This window comes from Microcaecilia unicolor, chromosome 2 (genome assembly GCF_901765095.1).
Source record: "Microcaecilia unicolor chromosome 2, aMicUni1.1, whole genome shotgun sequence".
NCBI lineage: Eukaryota > Metazoa > Chordata > Amphibia > Gymnophiona > Siphonopidae > Microcaecilia > Microcaecilia unicolor.
In genome coordinates this window covers 591759265-591767373 of record NC_044032.1, presented here as the reverse complement: position 1 = coordinate 591767373, position 8109 = coordinate 591759265, and positions in this window count along the sequence as shown.

The following is an 8109-nucleotide window of genomic DNA, read 5'->3' as shown; positions in this document are numbered from 1 at the left end:
TACATGTGTAACTCAAAACCACACCCCTGATCCACCCCAAAATGCCCATGACCCTCCCATTTCCATGTCCCCTTTTTTTGGGCTGCTCATAAATTTACGCACATAAGTTCCAATTAAATTTAATTAGTGCCAATAAAAAGCCAATTAATGGCACTAATTGACTCATTATGCTATTAACTTGTATGCACAAATCAGGGGCATGCCTAAATTTGCACACTCAATTTTTGGCATCTTTTATAGAATCAAGGGGCATGTGTGTATCTCCTCTCTTGAGGGGTCTGCTGCGTACGCCTTGTAGCGCTATAGAAATGCTAAATAGTAGTAGTAGTAGTAGTAGTAAAGATTAGCTTGCGTTATCTACAGCAGGGCCCATTTTATTCCTATGGGCCCTGCTGCAGATAACTCGAGCTAATGTTTAGTAAAAGACCCCCTTGGTGTGATAGTGAGCTGCTTTTCTCTGCCTTTTTCTAATCTTCTGCAGCTGTATGTTGCCTCTTTTTTTGTGTTCCCTCACTGTCTTCAAAGTGACAGATAATTTTAAAAATTGTTGCTGCTAAGAATAGTTTGTATGAAGAAAAGCATGTTAAGTTATCTGAATTGACTGATTTGTGTCCGGCTCTGGCGGATTCTTCCAAAAAGGAACCTGCTATACACAAGAAGATGAAGTCTTGTGTGGGTATGTATGTGTGTGTGTGTGTATGGGCGGCGGGGGGGGGGGGGGGGGGGGTATACCTGTTTTACACTTGAGCACATTTGGGAGTCTGATTTGGGGGAGGGACTTCCCAAGTCATGTTGGGAAACATTTTGGACTAAAGCATGTAGGCCATCACTATCAACACCGGTCACTCAGTCTCTGTATTATTTGGGTTATAGAGCCTTATGGACCCCTTCCAAAATTGCAAAATTGGGGGCTGGTGGTTATAATAAATGCTGGTCATGTGGGTTTGCTGTGTCTCATTTGTTGTTTGCCTGCATGAATTTAAAACAATTTTGGGTAGGATTATAAATGCACTGAGCTCAATTATAAGGTTTGTTCTGTTGCCATCAGTCGCTTTATCTCATTTATTAAGGAAAAGGCTAAGTTATTTGATTTATTTATGGCTATAGCTATAGAGTTTGTCTGAGTGGAAAGACAATACAATGTTGTCTATGAATGCTTGGTGGAATACTGTTGGGATCATTTTCAAAAGAGAAAAACGTCCAAAAAGTGGGATAAATCTGCATTTGGACGTTTTTCTTACAAAAACGTCCAATTGGTATTTTCAAAACCAATTTTTAGATGTTTTTCTATGAAGTCCATCAGAAATGTGTTCCAATCGCAAGGGGGCATGCCAGAGGCGTGTTAAGGGTGGGATTTGGGCGTAACTAACATAGACGTTTTTCAGCCATAATGGAACAGAACAAAACTGTCCAAGACTAACAATATGATGTTTTGAGCTAGACCTGCTTTTATGATGAATAAGGCACAAAAAGGTGCCTTAAATGACCAGACAACCACTGCAGGGAATCAGGAGTGACTTCCCCTTACTCCCCCAGTGGTCACTAACTCCCTCCCACCCCCCAAAAATGTGATTTAAAACATTACTTGCCAGCCTCTATGCCAGCCTCAGATGTTATACTCAGGTCCATTAGAACAGCATGCAGGTCCCTGGAATTGTCTAGTGGTGGGTGCAGTGCACTGCAGACAGGTGGACCTAGGCCCATACCTCTCCCTACCTGTTACACTTGTGAAAGAAACTGTGAGACCTCCAAAACTCACCAGAATCCCACTGTACTCACATATAGGTGCCCCCTTCACCTGTAAGGACTATGGTAGTGGTGTACAGGTGGGGGTAGTGGGTTTTGGGGGGCTCAGCAGACAAGATAAGACAGCAATGGTGAGATGTGTACCTGGATACATTTTATGAAGTCTACTGCAGTGCCCCCTAGGGTGCCCTATTGCTTTCCTGGGATGTCAGGGGGACCAGTCTACTAAAAATGCTGGCTCCCCCTACATCCCAATGGCTTGATTTTGTGCATTTTGTACTTGGATGGTTTTTTTTTTTCGAAAATGGACCAAAAAACAAAATGTCCAAATCACAAAACCTTGTTCAAAACAGTATTTTTAAAAACAAAAGATACACGCTTTTCTTTTTTGAAAATGACCTTCTTTCTTATTCAGATTTTGGATGTTTTTTGGAAAACGTCCAAAGTCGGACTTAGAAGTCATATCAAAAATGCCCCTCTGTGTGTCTCACTGGGGAGTATGAAAACATTGCTGCAGTTAAGAGACAGAGCTTTTCAGTGTCTAGAAAGATCTGGGCTCTATTACATTTGTTTTGTCAATAGGTTGATATATAAAGAGGATTAAATTTTGGTCTTTCTTAAAAGAGACTATGAAGCTTATTTTCAAAATGGAAAAACCACCAAAGAAGGGCACAAAGTGGTAGATGGACTTGAGTACATGTAATAAAAAGGATTTTAGAGATAGCTTTTCAACTCTATCTGCCTTGACCAACAAGTGCACTCGGGGTCTCTATTTGTGATTAGAAGTAATTCTGATTAAAAATGATTGTTTAACTTTGATTGTGTGAAAACAAGTTGGAATGTAGAAGATAAGACACAGCTCTAATTAGTTATGTGAAGGGGAAGATGAGGCTTGTTTTTGAGTTCAGATTGGCCACCTGGACTTGGAAACATGTGACCACATTCCCACAGTATGGCTTGTTTACCTATTCTCAAACATTCTGTAATTTTTCTTGGCTCTGAAAATAAGCTTTAGCCTAATAAAATTGGTGGCTTGTTGCAGCAGAGCTCTGAAGCTCATCTGTGGATGGACACATCGCGCAGAAAAGACTTGTACCTGGTCATAAGGAGATTTCGGACTTTCGCTGCAATGGGCCTCCTGGCTGATGAGATAAGGGCCTGAAATTCCTGACCAGTGATGTTGTATATATAATATGTATATATCTGTCTTATAGCTTTCTTTTAGTTAGATGATTTAATCATTGTATATACCTTAATCATTGTAGATTTTATCTTAATCATTGTAGATTTTAGAACCTCTAATAAAGGTCTCATTTACCTAATACAAATCCAAAAGAATCCACAGTAATTATTGAGTAGTCTGTGTCAGTGAGACAGGCTGTAAATCCATAGCAGTATAGTACAGTACATATTTTTTTACTATTCCTGTGGGCTCACCATACAATTTATGGGGGTTATGATGAGATGTGTACCTGGGACCTTTTATGTGAAGTCCACAGCAGGGCCTGGTAGGCTGCCCCACTGCTCTGAATGGATGTCTATGTGGCCAGTCTAATAAGACTACTGGCCCCCCCAGACATCCCAATGGCTTGTTTTGTGGGTTTTTCCCTTGGACATTTTCTCTTTGAAAATAGACCTTAAAGAAAGATGCACTGAGCAGAGAAATGTCTAAAATAGGGCGGTTTTCAAACCAAGATCAAAGATAGACATTTTTCTAGTTCAAAAAAAGACAATGTTTGGCTCTGGATTTGTCGACGTTTTTTGGATGTCATATTGAAAATGCTCTGCCACATATTGTATTTGCTAGTTCTGGAGCTTTTGGGTTTTTTCTTTTTACTATGTCATATTGCATTTGCATTTATTTTTTGGCACATCTGTTTGTGAAAATAAAAAGTTTAAACTAAAAATGAAAATAAAATATCTAACAACCCATGTGAACATTATTGCTCTAGGAGTGCCTGAATTCATGAGAGAAAAAGCCAGATTTGTTGTTATTATATGAAAATTTTAATATACTTGCAAGGAACACAGTCAGGAGGAGGGCAAACTTGTGTGGATTCTGGATATCATCTGGGGAAGCTAAGTAGTTTTGTCACCTTTAAGCACACCTAAGGTCACAGGGCAGGAGAGTTCTCAGCCTAGAAGTTCTATATTAAGACCACATTAATCCTAGAAAGGCTTGATTAAAATCTGTTAAATATCTTCACCTCTTTTAGTAGCTGATTCCACAAAATAGATTCTGCGACATAAAAAATTCTATTCATTCTTACCCCACATTTACCTATAGGCACGGGAATGGTCAGTAAGCCGTGGTTTTGAGATCAAAACAGAGTAATACCAAGTTATTAAAACTGAAGTAGGAAGAAGTACCCCAGATTATAGCATCTTAAAAAGCCACATAATTACTTTAGAACCTATGCACCTTTCAGCTATTAGGGAGACTGAAGAGCAGGTGATATATGTTCATGTAATGGAGTTACCGTAAGAAGGTGAGCTGAAGCAATCCGAGTCTAATAACAGCAGCAGTAAAACTTAGTTAAGAACTCAAGAGTTAAAAAAAAAAGTATATGAAAGAATAAAGGGACCCTTTTACTAAGGTGCGGCAAAAAGTGGCCTTGGCACAATCTTGGGCGGGCTTTTCCCATGTGCCAAAGGTCATTTTTGCCACAGCCATAAAATGCCAATTTTTCATTTTTTGCATTAATGGCCATGCACTAATATTGCCATTAGTGCATAGCCATGAATAAAAATTACCGCATGAGCACTTACCACCATCCATTTTGTAGGCGGTAAGGACTCACGTGGTAAACCTGCACTAATCAGTTAGCACACAGTAATGTAGCTGGGCTAACTGGTTAGCATAGCAACATCCTTTGACATGTCCCCTTCCAAAATTTTTAAAAAATTAAAATAAATTTTTTAGCATGTAGATTAGCACCAGAAGATCAGAAGTCTTTGTCATAAAGTATATCGGGACAGACTTAAAGATGGATGCCCATCTTGTTTTGAAAATACAGGTTTCCCCGCCCCTGGATTTGGATGTTTTGGAGCAGCTGGAAAGTTAGTTTAAGAGTATAGCAGGCAGACTAATGCTCTGCATGTAAACATAGAAGCATAGAAAAATGTAGGCAGATAAAGACCCTATGACCTATCCTTTCTTCCCATCCATGCCATCTATTCTATCAATCCCTTAGAGAGCCTATGTACTTGTCTCAAGCTCTCTTGAGTTCAGATACTGTTTTTGTCTCCACCACTTCCACCGTGAGGCTGTTACACAAATTCACCACTCTTTCCATGAAGATGTATTTCCTCCGGTTACTTCTATCCACTTTCACCTTCATCCTATGCCTCCACGTTCCACAGCTTCCTTTCAATTGAAAGAGACTCACCTCCTGTGCATTTATGTTACATAAGTATTTAAAGGTCTCTATCATATCTCTCCCTCACCCTCCTTTCTTCTAAACTTAGAATTCCTTACCTTTGATTCTCAAAAACTCTTTGACTTTTACTGAAAGGGTTGGTTTGTGACTTGGAACACTGAACTCCCCAGATGTTCTTCTAAATCTGGTGGAGAGGTGTTCTGACAGATGGTTGAGCCATGGTCTGGTTCTTCCCAGCTGTCCATTGTTGGCAGAAAAGTGTGACAAATGGTGGTGACCACGGGACCAACTGAGGAGCTGAGGGGACCACTATGCATGGGAAGAGTCGTGCATGCTCAGAATTTTGTGCTAAACTTCCGAGCTCTGGAAAAGCAATTCTGTCCTGGTGCTATTGGATGATGTCACCCACTTGTGTGCAATATCAATCCTGTTCTTTACAAAAAAACATCTGTTACAGGTGAGCAACATTGCTTTTACCCAATTTGACTTTTAATCTTAACAACTCTGAAAAAATAGAATAAATCCATGGATTGTACCTCTCCTCACTGAAGTTCGAGGATTCATATAAGTACATAAGTAATGCCACACTGGGAAAAGACCAAGGGTACATCGAGCCGAGCATCCTGTCCACGACAGTGGCCAATCCAGGCCAAGGGCACTTGGCGAGCTTCCCAAATGAATAAACATTCTATACATGTTATTCCTGGAATTGTGGATTTTTCCCAAGTCCATTTAGTAGTGGTTTATGGACTTGTCCTTTTGGAAACCGTCTAACCCCTTTTTAAACTCTGCCAAGCTAACCGCATTCACCATGTTCTCCGGCAACGAATTCCAGAGTTTATGCGTTGGGTGAAGAAATATTTTCTCCGATTTGTTTTAAATTTACTACACTGTAGTTTCATCACATGCCTCCTAGTCCTAGTATTTTTGGAAAGCATGAATTCAAATGCAGTTTAAATTTCAAATTAATCTTTCTGCTATTTTTGTGTTTTTAATTGATCTGCGTTATCAGCTTTTGTAGCAAAAGTGTTTTTTCTTGCACTTATTGGGAAGAGAGGAAATTTCCCAACTGTGATAAAAAAAACATGTATACTTTTTACCTGTAGGCTTTGCACCTATTCTCAGAGTGAAATTATGTACATATTTTTTTCACTTTGAAGCTTGCTTTAAGTAAAAAAAATAAAAATAAAAAAAAACATGCAAAGTCACATCTACTTTTCTACAGATAGAATTTGCTGGAAAGGTTCACATGAATGTTTGAAAATGCAGTTTCAAGTGAATTTGTCATTCCCTGATCTAAATAGCCCTCAAGGAACACCTATTATGTTGGTAAATATAGACGTGTTGTGAAACAGTGCCCTACGTTTTAGCCACATGGAGGAAGGACAATTTTCAGACAAAATACATTGATACGACACCTTTCACCTGCATAAACTGATTTGAAAATTGACCTCCCTATGTATAAATAAAGAAGCAAAAATGACATTTTTTGTACCTTTCTTTACTTTCATAAGGACTGGAAGCTGCTGAATGAAAGAAGAAAGATTTGTATTATGTGGCAAGCCTGACATCTTCTGGTGTTATGTAAGCGCTGAATTTTTCATTTTGGGGGCAGGCTGACCAGGGATATAATGGCAGCAGCTTGACATGGAGACAGAAGTTTGATTGTACTCTGGCATACTGTATTTCACAGTATATCATCCTCTGGCTAAAGAAAGGTAGTTTGATTTAAAAACAGATAACATAGAAATATGACAGCAGATAAAGGTCAAATGGCCCATCCAGTCTGCCCATCCTCTATAACCCTTAATTCCTCCTTTTCCTTAGGGATCACACATGCTTGTCCCATGCTTTCTTAAACTCTGATAGTCCTCATCCCCACATCCTCCACCATTTCTGTAAATTAATATTTTCTTAGATTTCTCCTAAGTCTACTTCCTCTTAACTTCATTGTATGCCCCCCCATTCCAGAGTTTTCCTTAATTTGAAAAAGGCTCTCTTCCTGTACGTTAATACCCCTGAGATATTTAAATGTTTCTATCATATCTCCTCTTTCCCTCCTCTCTTCCAGTGTATAAATGTTGAGTTTCATAAGCCTCCAGGATCGCTTAGCAATTTTGTAGCCGCTTTCTGGACCGACTCCATCCTATTTATATCTTTCTGTAGGTGTGGTCTCCAGAATTGCACACAGTACTCTAAATGGGGCCTCACCAGAGACTTATACAACCCAGAGCACCATCACCTCTTTCTTCCTGCTGGTCATCCCTCTCCTTATGCACCCAAGCATCCTTCTGGCTCTGACCGTCACTTTTTCTACCTGTTTGATCACTTTAAGGTCACCTGACACAATCACCCCCAAATCCCTTTCGTCCTTTGTACACAGAAGCAATTCACTCCCTGTATTGTACCGTTCCCTCGGATTCTTGTGACCCAAGTGCATTTTTTAGCATTAAATCTTAGTTGTCAAATATTGGACCATTCCTCAGGCTTCGCTATGTCCTTCCTCATGTCATCCACACCCTCTCGGGTTCCACCCTGTTACAGAGTTTGGTATCATCTGCAAAGAGACAAACCTTACCAGACAGCCTTTCCGCAATATCAGTCACAGAGATGTTAAAAAGAGCCGGCCCTAGGACTGGTCCCTGCGGTACTTCACTGATAACTTCCTTATCTTCAGAGCAAAAATGGGAGCGGGTGTCTCCTGTTTAGAGAAGATTACATTGGCTACCAGTTGAGGCTCATTCATTATTTAAATTATGTATATATTTTGAATTGTTCATGGTATGGCTCCTTTTTATATGTTATCAATATTGTCTTACTTACCATCTCAAAGGGTTTTATTGAAAAACATTTAACTATCCACTTTCCCTCTACAGTGAATATAAAATATTGTTGAATGTACTCTTTATTACCTTCTTATCAAGCACTTTACAGTTGCTATTAGATTGGATGTAGACCACAGCTTCCAAGCCTGTAGGTTGGG